The 15,478-nt window shown below is 39.0% G+C and overlaps 1 protein-coding gene across 1 annotated transcript in view; it reads left to right on the forward strand.

Moving 5' to 3' along the window:
* PTPRG (protein tyrosine phosphatase receptor type G) overlaps positions 1 to 15,478 on the forward strand; it is a 785,024-nt gene that overhangs the window by 438,722 nt on the left and 330,824 nt on the right.

A 15,478-nucleotide genomic window follows, 5' to 3' on the forward strand; every position in this document is an offset into this window, starting at 1 on the left:
TTCATCTTCACACTTTTTCAAGGGGGTTTTAGGGAAAGCAAGAAGCTCTCTATTCTTCTTCTCCAAAGGCAATGCTAATGACCAAATGTGAGTTTGCCTTTTTTTGCATCATAATCTGGTGCTAATGAGGTAAGGGTCATCCCTTTCCTCCTAACTCCACGTGTGATATGGTTTGCTTTGTTCACTGTTCCCTGTCCCAGGACCAGCCTTCCCACAAATGCGTTCTCATGGACGCAGACACAGTACTGGCTAGGGAATGGGGAGTTGACTCCATTTAGATCCGTACTAACTTTGCAGAGATTCTGAGTCCGAATCCCTCTGATTCTGGGGCCTTTCTTCCTTGACAGTGATGGTGATGAATTTACACAGAGACTCTTACCCAGTGCCCACTACAGTCAGCATTCTGTGTGTATTAATAATATGGTAAAACACTTTGAGGAGGAGGGTGTGGCTGGATGGACTTGTGAATACAGCATCCTTTTCACCTCAGTCCCACCTTTGGGATTGTTAACAGGATACTCTATTCAGCTGAACCTGTTGAATGACACACGTTTTTATAACAGATGTGATAAATAACTCATTTCAATACAGTAAGAACTTATTAAGTGCCATATACCTCACACTTAGGGAGCACTTGAAAGTTTGCAAAACGTTTTGTTTTCATTATCTTTGTGCACCTACTATGTGCAAACAGCAGAGGATACAAAAGTGAAATATTGTCTGCCTTTGAGGAGTTTAAGTTCTGCTGGGGTGGAATGCCTGTACCCAGCTGAGTAAATACAAAGAATATGCAAATTAATTAAGCAATCAGTAAGCACTTCTCAAGCACCTATTAAGCCTAGAACTTGTGCCCTGACACTGGGGACACAAGTACAAAGAAAACCAATCCCCACTCGCAAAAGTTTTTGTTTTAATGGGAAAGACAGTGAATAGCCATTTATGCAAATATATACAAAGTATTGAATACAGTAGAGTTTGGGATTAAGGGCACTAGGAATTGTGGGATCAGGCAAAGTTTCACGTACAAAGTGGGGTATGGCTTACAACTTAAAAGAGACAACAAAGTAATAAGTAGTGATTTCTAGAGGGTTGAGCCCTCCCATTTATGTGGGAGGATCCTCAAAGGTCACCTGTAGAAAGCAGCCAGTGATCAGTGTTTGAAAGAAAGTAAAAAAGAAGTGTGGCTTCTTTATATATATTATAATTATATATTTATTTATCATAATTTTATATACATATTATAATTATAACTACTGATATTTAATACTTTATATATATTTACAGAAATGGGTATTTAGAATATATGTGTAGAATATATGTGGCTTCTTTATATAGAATCTATATGGATTTATATAGATTATATATATAGAATATATATATGAATTCTGTATCGATTGTATGTGTATATATGTGTATCTGTAGATGTGTGTTGTGTATGGATAAATTCCATGTGTATGTTTTATATATATTTGTGTGTGTGTGTGTGTGTGTGTGTGTGTGTATGTGTGTGTGAATTCTATAAGGTGGAGGTGAGGAAGGATTATATTCAAGACCTGTGCAAAGGCAGGAAGTAGAAACTTGTGAATGTGAACCTCCTAATAAGCTGATTTATGTGACACGGAGAGCAGGCTTGAAAGGGAATGAGGGAATAATATGGGATAAGGACAGAAGGATAAGTGGGAATCAGATTGTGGAAGGTTTTGAATGTAAGACTAAGGATTATGTTTTTTTTTTTTTCTAGAGGCAATAGGGAGGATTAAGATTCTTTTGAGTTGGAGAGTGTCATGATCAGAACTGTGTTTTAGTTTTAGCAGTTTGGCTACTATGTGGAAAGTGCACTTAATCACTGTGTATCTTATTTACTATCACCGACATATAGATCAATAATATACATATTAATTTATTTCTCATTGGGGCTATTAGATAAATAATAGAACCTTTTTGCACTGAGAAGAGGTTGGTCCTTAGCATCTTCACCGAGACATATCTATTGAGGCTTGTTGGAAAGAGCAGTGGGGGGTTTGGGGATGGGAAGTGTTTTGAATCCTGCTTTAGCACCATTGTAGAGGGATGGAGCAGTGGACTTGGAGTTAGGAAGACCTGAGTTTGCATTGTGACTAGCTGTGTGACCCTGAGCAAGACATATAACTGCTATTAGCCTCAGTTTCCTTGTCCATAAAATGAGAAGGATGGAATCAGTGACCTCTAAAGTCCCTTTGAGATTTAAATCTGTGTTCTCAAATCATTTAACCTACCTCAGAGTCAATTTCCTGAGCATATATACCTCAAGGAGATCAATGACATAAGGAAAAGCTCTCTCTACACCAAAATATTGTAAACACCCTCCCCTCCCTGCTTCTTTTAAAAAGACTGCATCCAGTATTTGCAGGATTAAATTGATTTTGACTTTGTAAGTGGGAATCTTAGGACTTTAATAGGAATATTTCCCTCTCGGTTTTACTATTTAGGCAATAGTCTATTGGTATGCAAAATGGGAACTAAAAATGTGTTGTCCTACCAAATTCTGCTCAGGGGCCTCTTTGTGTAAGATTGGTGCTACCACATTTTTTAAAGATCTGGGTTTAGGATCAGAAATCTAGAGCTAAAAGGGTCTAGAGTCCAATCTCCCCATTTTAGAGATGATGCCACTAAGTCCCAAGGAGGTTTAAATGACCCTTCCCTAATTCACCCACATACTAAGGTTTAGACGTAGGGTTTGAACCTATGCCCTCTGACTTCAGAGCCACTTTTTTTCTCTACTGTACTTCCCATTAATTCAATTTTTTTTTTACACATTTGAAGGTACATTTGAAAAATGTCTAAAGCGTTTGAAAATCCCGCCAGGCTATCAGCCATGCCTACTTGCAAATTTAATGGCAGAAATATCTGGCTGTGTCTACTGAATGCAAAAGGAAATCCAGATTAATCAATTTTCAAACAGTTTGACAAGTATAACCAAATATGACCTAAAGGGAATTATTGATTCATTCATTTGCTCATTTACTTATTTATTCATTCATTTATTTACTTCACTCACTCATTCATTCATTCATTCATTCATTCGTTTGTTTATTTGCCAGATAGTCTGGTTGATGCAATTTTCTGGATCACGGCAGAATATATGGCTCATCTTGTAGACCATACAAGCTGTCCATGTAAAGATGGTATTATAGTATAGGCAACCATAATGCCCCTTCTTATCATCGTGGCTGCTAATTGACTTTAACCCTATAACCAGCCCAGGTCATGGCAGAGTCATCAGCCATTAGTCATAGAGGGCAAAGTGATTTCTCCAGACAGGTAGTGTAGGTCCTCAGACGGTAAGTGAAGCATTCTTTTCACCACTCCAGCCTGACTCCACTATTCTATTTTTGATTCAGTCAGCCACTTTCCAGTGAATTTGGATATTTGCTAGAGACACTACCCCCCTGTTTTGCTTTGTTTTGTTTTGTTTATTTTTAAAAGAGATTCACATTCAGATAGCTTTAATGTGGATTGTAGTTGAAGGCTCATAGAGGCTTGTCCTGCGGAGATGAAGTATCAGTTGGGGCCAGTATCCTTTCTGCAAGCACTGATTGGAGGTATGACTTCAAGCGTAGCTTGGATAACCACAAGCTTTGCCGATGGTACTTAATAATCTCTTTTTGGCAGACTTGTCTTGCCATTCTAGTGGAAAGTAAGTGTTCTCTGCACTTAATTGGAAAGTCAGAAGTGGACTGTGCAAACCCATCGGTTCTTAATCCTCTCCCAAGAGGCAGAGAGATAAATCGGCTTCCTTCTTGGGCTGGATTCTGTGGGTAAGAAGTGCTCACCAGACATGCGTTCTCTGGAAAACAAACTCCTTGTAATTAGCTTTTTTTTTTTCTAACTAAAGAAGATCTGTCATATTCAGAGGCTAATTAGAAATGCCAGATATAACGCACAGACTTATTGTTTGACCAAGTTGTTTGTTTTTTATTATTGTAAGTAACTTCAGATGGTGAGGCGCTATCTACATTAATTGGATTCTTTCATCAAAGCCCATCTGGATCATAGAACTAGTTTTGTTTTATTTTTAAAAAAATTTTGCTCGATTTACACATCAAATTACTTTGGTGGCTCTATTTAGATGAACTTAAATTTCAGGGTTTAAAGGTAACTCTTATCAGTCCAATTTATCCCACTTTAACGTATGTCTAATATATATTAGCTGGGCAGTAACCCTGGGTTCTTGAAGTCTTTGCCTGTGGAGTGCAAACTCATGAAGTTGCTACTGAGCTAGAATCATTTCAGGTACAACCTCAACAACTACATGGATGTTTTCAAAGGGTTTTATTTTCTTTAATCACCCTTGGAAAGAGCAGTAGCTTTGGAATCAGAGGACATGGGTTCAATCCCACCTATTCACACTTATTACCTGTGTGACCTTGGACAAGTCACTTAACCCCCAAAGGCACCACTATTCTCATCTGTTAAATGAAGTGGCTGGACAAGGTGACCTTTGAGGTCCCATTCATCTGTGTGATCCCATAACAAGAAAGTTTAACATCAGGTGATGAATTATTTAGATCATAGCAACTCCTATATCCCCTCCACCCTTCCTATGTTGTGGAGAGACTGTGACTGGTGTCATTCAAGGAAGTACCCATAATAATGAAATGATAGACCTTTTGAAGTTTTGAAATAACATTTGCACAGAAAAAAATGTTCCTCGAACCCTCAAAGGTGTCTGTAACAGTTTGTTTGAAACTCTTCCGATTAGTTTCCTTTGTTTCATGTGTTATTACTGAAAGTATCTCTAGGGCAAGATTTGAATGGCATAGATAGTTCCAGTGCTTTTATTTCCATGTATTATGTCCCATGAACAGAAGCTAGAATAGGAATTTCTGAGTATTTCTTAGTTATTTATTAAGTGTTATGAGTATTTGGGATTTGTCATTATTATTAACAGCTATCTGATATAGAAGCTGCTATTCTTTGGGATTCACAGGAGCAAAAACACAGGTTGCTCTATAGAATATATCTTTCTACATCTCATATAGGGGCCCTAGGTGGCGCAGTGGACAGCATTCCAGGCCTGGAGTCAAGAACACCTGAGTTCAAATCTGTCCTCAGACACTTACTAACTGTGTGACCCTGGGCAAGTCACTTAACTGTTTGCCTCAGTTTCCTTTTCTGTAAAATGAACTGGAAAAATAAATGACAAATGACAAATCACTGTGGCATTTTTACTAAGAAAACCTTAAATGGGGTCACGAAAAGTCAGACACGTCTGGAACAACTGAACAAATCTCACATAGCAAAATGTATAAGGTCTGAAATAATGTAGACAATTCTATTGAGAAACCATTCCACTTTTTAGTAGTTTTTGAAATGCATTTTTTTCAGATATTTAACCAGTGGGTTCCATTTCTTACCATCATCCAATCCTCTTTACACTGTATTTTATATTCCTACATGGGGGGAAAAAAATCATGACCTTGAAGTCTTTCTAGAGTTGATTCAATCCAGCAGCTTCTAAAGCTTTCCTAATCCCTTATCTGGCTTGCTCTTCGCTGGGTAGGCCACCCACAGTAGGCAAACATTAACAAAGACCTTGGAATGACAGAATGTAAGGAGGAGCTGTCCGTGGCTAAAGCAAAACTCCATCCTGTGTCACTCCTGGATTTCATGGAATGGTGGTGTTGTAATGAAACTCAGAGCTTATGTGGCCCAACCTCCTAGACATTCAGAAATGAGTTCCTTTCTCTCTTTTCTGTGGTGCAATTGTAATCTGAGTTCCCCAGGGCCCTTGGATAAATAAACAGCAAGAAACACAATAATCACTTACATTTATATAGAGGTCTAAGGTTTGCAAAATGCCATTTCTGCGTTAGTTCATTTGATCTTCTGAACCTCACAGTAAGCTTGGGAGTTAGTGGATAAACTCCAGTTGTTCCTTATTACCCTCCCGATCAAATATCGAATCTTGTGTTTGGCTTTTAAAGCCCTTCATAGCCCAGCCTCCTCCTGCCTTTCCAAGTCTTCTTATGCTGTACTCCCCTTTGCATGCCATCCGGTGACACTGGAATCCTTCCTCTTTCTCATATGTGGCGTTCCATTGTCCAGCTGGGTATGTTCACTAACTGTCTTCCGTGCCTGAATTCTCTCCCTCCTCACCTCCATTTTGTAGGTTTCCATAAAGTTCCTTCTAAAATCCCACTGACAGGAAACCTTTGCTAATATCTCTAGCATTAGCCCAGACCCTTCCCTCTGTTGATTATCCCTGATTTATCCTGCCTGCGTCTTGTCTGTACGTAGTTGTTTTCCTGTGTCCCCTATTTAACTGTGCGCTTCCTGAGAGCAGGGGTCTGTTTTGCCATTCTTTGAATCTCCAGTACCTAGCACAGTAGGTACTTAGTAAATATTTGCTGACTTGATTTTCACAGATGTGGAAACTAAAATTAACTGTCTCAAGGCTTCAAGGCAGCATTTGAACCCCCAGCTCTTCCTGATTCCAAGTACAACACTGTACCTGCAATGCCACATAGCTGTATCAAAAGTCCAAAATTCAGTAAAAAATTTTCAAGAAACTCACTTCCCCACTTTGTCCACATAGTGAGTAACATTTTAAAATTTTACTTAAGAGCATGTAGATCCTTTAGCCCTGCAGCCTTCCTGCCCCCTGCCTGGTTTTGCACACACCACGGGTCTCTATACCCAGTGCTTTTATCTCTCTTTGCCCTTGTCTGTCCTTGTGAAGAGGGCCAACACCCCCTGGATGGCTGCACAATCAATAGATAAGGTGCCAGCCTGAAGCCTGCTTCTTTGAGGCCAAGGTTTCTGCTATCTGGCTGATTATGTTTACCTGCACAAGGTGCTACATTCTGTGGAATGCTGTGCATAGCAGCCATACACATTCCCTCCTTCACTTGCCCCATTAGGAATAATGCTTCATATAGCACACAACGATAGACTCTCTATGAACAGTCAAAGAGAGAGAGGCTGCAAGGAGCTATGCCCTGTATTAAGCCAGGTGGCTTGCATCTGAGGTCAAAATTATCTGCATGCTCATTGTTTGAGATATTTAAAATGCAGTGCAGTGCAATCAGGGATTGTAGAGCTGTAGATACAGACTGATGGGCACTTTAAATCTTTGATAACCTTAAATGATCCAAATTGATCGCGTGTGCCCTTCCAAATGCATTTCATGGGCAGTTATTTGGATTCCATCAAAATACAGCAGCTGAATCTGAGTAAATTTTCTGGGTGGTTAATATCCTATACCTTGTGATAATGTATTTTTTTTATCCCTAGTTCAAAGAGAGCTGATAATGAGCTCATAATAAAGGCCACGAGGTCATAGAACTAGACTTTGTCTAGGAACTTTTAGGAATGTCTTTGGCCTTTCAGTTCATTTTCCCAGACCAGATGGATTTTCAGTAACTCATCTACCCTGATCTTAGATGAGTTCTCTTGTGATCATCAGCAGATGGCCAGGTTTAAGGGTACAGGGCCTGCTAGGTATGAGAACCAGTAACTTATCCACTTACTATCTGTGTGACACTGGAAATTTTACTTAAACTCTCTGAGCCTCAGTTTCCTCCTCTGTAAAATGGGAATAATATTAGCACCTATTTCATAGGGCTGTTAGGTTAGAAAGTGTTCAAATCACTTTAGAAACTTCATTGTATTTTATAAATGTTAGCTATTATCATTATGACATTGAAGAGTATGTTATTACATTGAAGGAGAGTAAACTCTAAGTCCCTTGAAGAAGGTACTGTCTGTTACCTTTCTTTGTATCTCCAGCACTTAGCACAGCTTATGACATATAGTAGGCACTTAATAAACATTTGTTGGCTGACTGATTGCCTGGCTGAGCATAAGCTGATTGGGAGCATACTCTTAGACCTCAAGTTAGGAAAATCATACTTCAAATTAAACCTCAGATACTTCTTCACTGAGTGACCCTGGCCAAGTCACTTAATCTTTCTCTGCCTCAGTTTCCTCAACTGTAAAATGGGGATAATAATATTTACTTCTCCAGGTAGGTATTATTATATAGCATTTGTATATCACTGTATAACATTTATATATGTAACCAAATAGTATAAATGATATAACATTTGTAAAGCACTTAGCCCAATGACTGGCATAGAGTAAGTATTTAATAAATATTCATTCCCTTGTCTTACCCCTACCTTAACAGGATTGGCAAGACCTTAGTATCTCTAGACATGATCCTATGTCATATTTTAATATAAATATTAAGTATCTCTCCACCTGCTCCTGAAGTCTTCTCTATGCCAAACAGTCCCTATTTCTTCTATTATTCATCATAAGACAGTTTTGAGTCTCTTTAAAATCTTGGCCACCCTTAACTGGAGTATTCCTATGTGTTAATATCTCTATTAAAAAGTGGTGCCCAGGTTCTGCCTCCTGTGGGAAGCAGGACCCGCTGGGTGTGTTACCCCAATAAACACTTTTCTTTACCTTGAAAAAAAAGCGGTTCCCAGAATTGAATCTGGTATTATAGAAGTGGTCTGACCAACCCCAAAGTATGTTGGGATATTCCCAAACTCCATTATTCTGGACAGTACGCTTTTATTATTGCTGCCTGAATAATGCTTTGGAGGCCTTTCTGTTAAATTGCTGTCACATATAGAGCTTGTGGTCATTTAAATCCCTGAAATGTTTTTCTCCTCATTACTGATGCCTCATTTCCATATTACAAACTGCCTTGCTCATTAAATCCCATGGAGTCAGATTTCCCACCTCCCTGCTCAGCCTTTGACCAACTCCTCTTTGCTTTAAACTTTTGGAGTTTGGCCCCTTGCCCCTTACCTGCTTCTGGTTTGCTCAGATCCCACCTCTGTCTTGAACACTAACTCTTTCATCTGGCTCCCCTACCATCATCCTCCTCACCTTGCACTCCTAGCCTTCCAGAATCTCGGGGCTTTCACTTCCAGATATGTTTCTGCCACACCTAATCCTGACAATGGAATAGCTTGTGGCCAAGGGAAAGAGTGGAACATTTTGGGGACCTCACCACCACCACCACAGGTTATGACTTTCACTGAACCATGCTCAAAGAGCCAACTTTAGGCTTGATGAAGTCACTGCTGTTTCTTAGTCCATTTCCTGTCTCTCAGATGAGGTCTTTATCTTTCTTCCTCGTAGACATCTGTGCTGTTAGGCAGGAAAAGAGGCTTGTATAGAAAACTTTCTCAGTGTTACTCCATCAGGAGACTTTTCTGGAACTGCTCTAATCCCTAGTTATTAATATTATCTCTGTCCTGAAATTGTCATGAATTATTTTAATATACTTTGCATTTACTCACTAGAATACATTTAGTATTCCCCTGGTCCAGGGGTTCTTAACCTTTATTGTATAATGGACTCCTTGGGAAGTCTATGAACCCTTTCTCTACATAATATTTTAAATGCAGAAAATACTATATATAGGATTACAAAGAAAACTAGGTATATTCAAATTCATTTACCAAAATTTTCAAGCAAAAACCCAAGCTCACAGACCCCAGGTTAAGAGCCCCTGAATTGGAATCAAAACTCCTTGAGAGTAGGAACAGTTTCATTTTTGTCTTTGTAACCCCAACAGCCAGCAGAATATCTGGCATATTGAAGGTGCTTAATACATGTTGATTGATTTGACTCCCAAGTGTCTAAACCAGGGGTGGGGAACCTGTGGCCTCGAAGCTACATGTGGCCCTCTAGGTCCTCAAGTGCAGCCCTTTGAATCCAAACTTCACAGGACAATAAGGGGATTTGTTTGGATTCATTCAAATGGCCGCATTTGAGGACCTAGAGGAACAGGAAGAGATAACAGGAGGAGCATTTTATCATTTATACAATATTATCATCTCCTTGCTGTCTTATTTCAGGATGAAAAAAAATTGGAGTCTAAAGAATTATTTCTTAACATAAACATGGCCTCCTTTCCCACTCGTCTCCCTATTTTATTATTAGTATTAGCATTAGCATTAGCAGCAGTAGAATTGTTAGACTTGTGACAGGTTCTTAGAAGAGTTGTATTCTGGAAAGTCTGGTTTGTTGATGAAGGGTCTCTTTACGTTGCGCTGACTTTCCATGAAATGCTTTGATCTATTCAACAATTTCTCACCTGTTATGCTTTTTTACTATTTCATGGCATAATTGTGATTTGCCTCCCTGTATTAGCAACTTCAGTGCTGTCCATTGAGTGGCAGGGGGATAAGTTGAATTTTTAATTAATGACTTTATTAAAATAAAAATTCCACTTTAGTACAGGATGTTTCATCCTTTATTAGTGAAATATTTAATCTCCATCTGGCTGATCTTTTATGTGTATGTCCTGTATTAATTAAGAGGAACATTTGAGGATGCCCTGGTACTTACGGTATACTCAGCGGAGAAGTTAATGCGTAGTTGCACAAAGCCTGAGACCAGATTTAGAGAGGTAAAAAGTAGCCCCGGTCCCAGGAGTGGTAAATCTTCATAATATCTGACAGACCTCATCTCTCATAATCAGCCTTAGATGTGAACTTGCTCAGGGCTCTTTTGACGGTATGTCTTTGACATGTCAAATGCTGCAAGCTGATTGAACTGAACTGAGAATTACAGTCAAAGAGAGGACTGTCTGCAGGAAAGGATAAAAAGAAAAGGAAAGAAAAGAAACCAGGTTGTTATCACAGATTCCCTGAATGCAGAAACTTTCCCTATGGTATCTGTGAACAAGCCAAGGTCCTCAGGACCCTGGAGAGGGGCAAAGATGGCTTTGAAATATGGTCGTGGGATCTTAGCATACAGAGTTAGATAGTCATAGTTTCATAGTATCATACCTTTAAACCAGAAGGAATCTCAGAGGTCATCTAGCCCTAACTCCTTATTTTATCAATGGGGAAACTGAGTTCCAGGAAGAATAAAAACAACAGGAACTAGCATTTGTGTAGGGTCATACAGTTAGTCACTTAACCCTGTTTGCCTCAGTTTCCTTATCTGTAAAATGAACTGGAGAAGGAAATGGCAAACCACTCTAGTATCTTTGCCAAGAAAACACCAAATGGGATTGTGAAGAGTTGGACATGACTGAACAACAAGAATAGTGCATAGAGCCCTGGGTCTGGAGTCAAGAAGACCTGAATTACTTACTTACTTACTTACTAGCTATGTGAAACTGGCCAAGTCACTTAAACATCTGTTTGCCTCAGTTTCCTCATCTGTAAGAAGAGCTGGAGAAGGAAGTGGCAAACCACTTTGAATATCTTTGCCAAGAAAACCCCAAATGGGGTCACATAGAGTCAGACACAGCTGAAATAACTGAACAACACCAAATGGGTTTTTTTGAGGTTTGAAAAATACTTTTACATATGTTAACTCATTCGATCCTCAGAACAACCGTATGAAGTAGGTGCTATTATTATCCTCATTTTAAAGAGGAGGAAACTGAGGCACAGAGAGTTTAAGTGACTTGCCCAGGTTCTCACAGGTGCTTGACCTAGCTTACACAGTAGTAAGAATCAGAAATAGGATTTGAATCCAGTTATTCCGACTCGATAAAGTAAGTACTATAGTCCAACCTCCTTATTTTACAGAAAAACAAAAACTTATGCTGAGGAAGAAGTGACTTGCCTGAGGTCACGTGGTTATGAAGCAGGAGAAGTGGTATTAAAACTCAGGTGCTCAGCCTCCAAAGTCAAGGATTCCTCTTTGTTTTCTCACAATTCTTTGAGATTGGAGTCAGTGTCAATAATGCCACAGAAGAGTTTAATTCAATTGCTTAGCTGCTGATTCTTTCAAATTAAACCAACAAAATAAAACAAAAAGCATTAGAAGCAATATCCAAAGATTGTCTGATCCCTTAGAAAATTCGAATGAGAAGCAAGCAAAGGAAACACAAAATATTGAAAATGCTTTGCTTGGCTAATCAACTCGAGGGCATCTTAACATGGCCTCCAGCACAAAGCAGAAGGTTTTATCCTAGAGGAACTATTTCCATTTCCAGTAGATGAAAATTCCAACCAATTACAGGTTCTAGAAGCCAAGAATAGATTTCTTTTCTTGTACTGAGTAAAAGATCTAAAGGTTTAAACAAAATCCCTTAGTTGGGTCCATTTCTATGGGAAGGACCATTTTTTTTTTAAACCCTCTTCTTCCTGTGAATGAAAATTGGTTTAAGACCTTTTCTCCATTCAAATCCTCCACTCAGCTGTGGTCCAACATTTGATGCTGCAAAAGCAGATGCTCTTTTCTTCAAAATTCAATTCACAGAGCCAGGCAGCTCAAATAACACTGGGCTTGAGCAGGTTTTTAGCTCTGAGGTCAAGGCTCCAGGAGGCCCAGTACCAGATGCATCATATGTTCAAGTCTAGAAAATTTACTGGTGAAGAGCTAGACTCCTTCTCCCCCCAGTCCCACTCCCTCCCTTCCGGGTCCTGTCAAAACTACAGCACAAAGGTTTCAAGCCATCTTAAATCTCAAGGCTTTAACAAGTTCTTAGTGACACAGTCACTCAGAAGGGACATTCTGAAAGATTTATAAGGGATAGAAAGAAGTCAGGATCGAGAGAAAGTCTATTTCATTTCCTTCACCTCGATCCCAGCCATAGAATTTCATAGTATTTCTTGTAATGGAAAAATAAGGCGATTGCCGGAGTCTACCTGCTGGGGGAATGGGGAATCCTGAGCTGAGAACAGCTAGGGCTCTGGAGCCATATGAAGGCTGGTAGTTCAACTTCGCACATACACCCCCGCTCCCCAAACCCCGTTGTCATTAAAATAGGTACATTTCACTCCTCTGAAGTTTGCAGAAATCTTCCTGGCTGTGCTTTTGAAGATTGAGTTAATTTGTTGCAAATATTGAGGGTAATAGTGATAAGCCTACAAACCCTGCTTCTTTCTGGCCTGCTGTCAGTAGACTTTGAGCAGTTAATAGATCATATGTGAGCTGAAGATGTCAAGGCTGTCATGTCTCATACGCTGGAGGTGTTCGGTGTTTCTAATATGGAGGAAGCTCTTAGAGAGGGGACATTTCTTGTTACTTATGGTGTTGCACTTTGCTGGGGGTGGGGATTAGAATCACTTTCACCCAATGGCAGAAAATTACACTCTGATTTTTGAATAGATATTTCCATTCATTTATTTAACTTTGCCCAATGAGTCATTTGGTGAGAGTCTTTATTAATTAAGCACCTATCAATCAACAAAGATTTATCAAAGTGCCTATTTTGTTCTAGGTAGTGTGGTAGCTCTGTGTGTGTGTGTGTGTGTGTGTGTGTGTGTGTGTGTATGAATGAATACAAGATATATGCAAAGGGTAATTTTAGGGTGAGAGACCATTAGCCTCTGCAGGAAATCAAGAACTATGATAGTACTAATATTGAGATTTGCAGAAAGTTTGCAATACCAGGCTTCTGGTAAGGAGAACTTGTTTCAGGCAAAGAGGGCAATCAGTGCAAAGTTAGGGAGAGGGGAGATGAAGAGTGATATATAAGGAAAAGAAAATAAGCCATTTGGGCTTCTTTGTGAAGGAGTAAAAATCTTATATAATGAGCTCTATATAAAGTACGTACTGCACACACTCACCCACGTATAGTAACGTGTGTTGTATTACATCTTTTATTATGGATAATGTCACATGGCTCATTATATGATGAGAAGCAGCATTACTGAGTGGGTAGATTACTAGCCTTGGGGTCTGGAAGGTCTGGGTTCTGCCTGCCTCTGATACATATTGCTTAAACCAGTATTTATTAAGTGTCTACCAGTCACCGTACTCAGTAGGCACCAGCCTTCAACAAAGAATGGAACAATTTCCCCTCACAGGGAGTTAAATTCTAGTTGGGGAGATAAGGACATCTAAAAATATGAAGTGCTCTATTCTAATACATATGAAGTTGGTAAGTACAGGAGAGCTTGAGAGTGGGAACCAGCAGTTAGGGGAATCGGGCAAGGCTTCCTCCCAGTGTCCTGGGTAACTTTCCAAATGATAAATTCTAGATAAATTTTAAGTGAAAGGAGTTTCCTAACTGAGCGTTCCCTACATTGATGAGATAACAGGTTTGGATCTAATAATAATAATAATGATGAAGATCTAATGCTATCAAAGGAAGAAGACAGATAAGAATAGTCATGACACAGAGCATAGAGACAGAAAAAACAACTAAATTTAGACAGTCCTCCTGTAGAGAGCTAAAGATGCTAATTCTTGACTTCTAGTGACAGTCTACCAAACTGTTAATAATAATTATAATATTAATAATAATAGCTTTGAGGGTCATAAAGTGCTACAGATAATATTAACTCATAGGATCCTCACAACAGCCTGTGAGGTAGGGGCTGCAATCCCTATTTTACAGATGAGGAAACTTAGGCTAAGAAAGATTAAGCAACTTGCCAAGGTTCGCAGAGCGAGTGTCTGAAGAGTAATTTGAGTCCTGACTTCCAGAGCTACCACTTTTACTCACTATGTCATTGGCTGTTACCCTGTTGATAAAGTATATTTTAATTTAAAGAATTTCAATCTCTTCTGCATGAGTTTTTTCCCTTCTCATTGATTTGGCCTACATAGGGTGCTTTTTTACTGGCTAAATGCAACACCCTGCCCGGTATTTCCAATAACCCAGTCACTAATCATTTTGGGAAGTCACATGTTGAAAGCAGAAATGGAAATTATCCAATTTTTAATTCCATATTCTGAGAGCTCAAGGCTATATTCATGGCCAGGTGATGGATTCACCCGAATGGTGAAATTAGCACAAACAATAAGCCTCTAAATGAGAGAATACTTTTATCAAGTAGTTAACAATTTTTGCATTATGCCTCTATTTGTGTGCTTGCTTTAACAGAAATGCCATGAAACTCCATTGAATGGATCTACTGGCCAATTAAGTCCTCTCGCTGAAAATTTGATATTATTTACTAAGAAAGAGATCTAGTTCTGAAGATGACATCTTAGAAAAAATATAAAATAAAAAGGTGGTCCTGATGAGAGCTTTAGAAATAATAGTTTGGGTTTATTTTTTCCCATTTCACAGTCAGTGGTTGAAGATAATAGAATTAAGGTCTAAGAAATTTGGTTAAGCAAAATTCCCTTCTAAAAACAACTTCTTAAGGAAATTTCAAGAGAGATGTGTTGTTCCCCCTCATATATACTTAGTCTCAAACTTAGCCTAATTATTTCTCATGTATTGCATTCATTTCCCACCTCCATGCTTTTGCAGCAATGGTCCACGGTATCTGGAATTTGCACCCTTCTGACTTCTGCCTCTTACTCTCCCTACATGCCATCAAGCACATCTTAGATGCTACCCTCTTCCATCAAGCCTTTCCCAAGCCTCCTAGTTATTAAGCATTCTTTCTGTCTTGAAATTACCAGGTATTAACTTATGTGTGCTATAGATTTTATCTTAGTTTATATTTATCTCTCTAGTAACCTGTAAGATTCTTGAGGGTAAGAACTATTTCATTTTTGCTTTTGTATCTCCTATCACAGTCCTTTGTACCTAGAAATTACTTAATAA

Source organism: Phascolarctos cinereus, unplaced genomic scaffold (assembly GCF_003287225.1).
Source record: "Phascolarctos cinereus isolate Bilbo 61053 unplaced genomic scaffold, phaCin_HiC Scaffold_4;HRSCAF=312, whole genome shotgun sequence".
Classification (NCBI taxonomy): Eukaryota; Metazoa; Chordata; class Mammalia; order Diprotodontia; family Phascolarctidae; genus Phascolarctos; species Phascolarctos cinereus.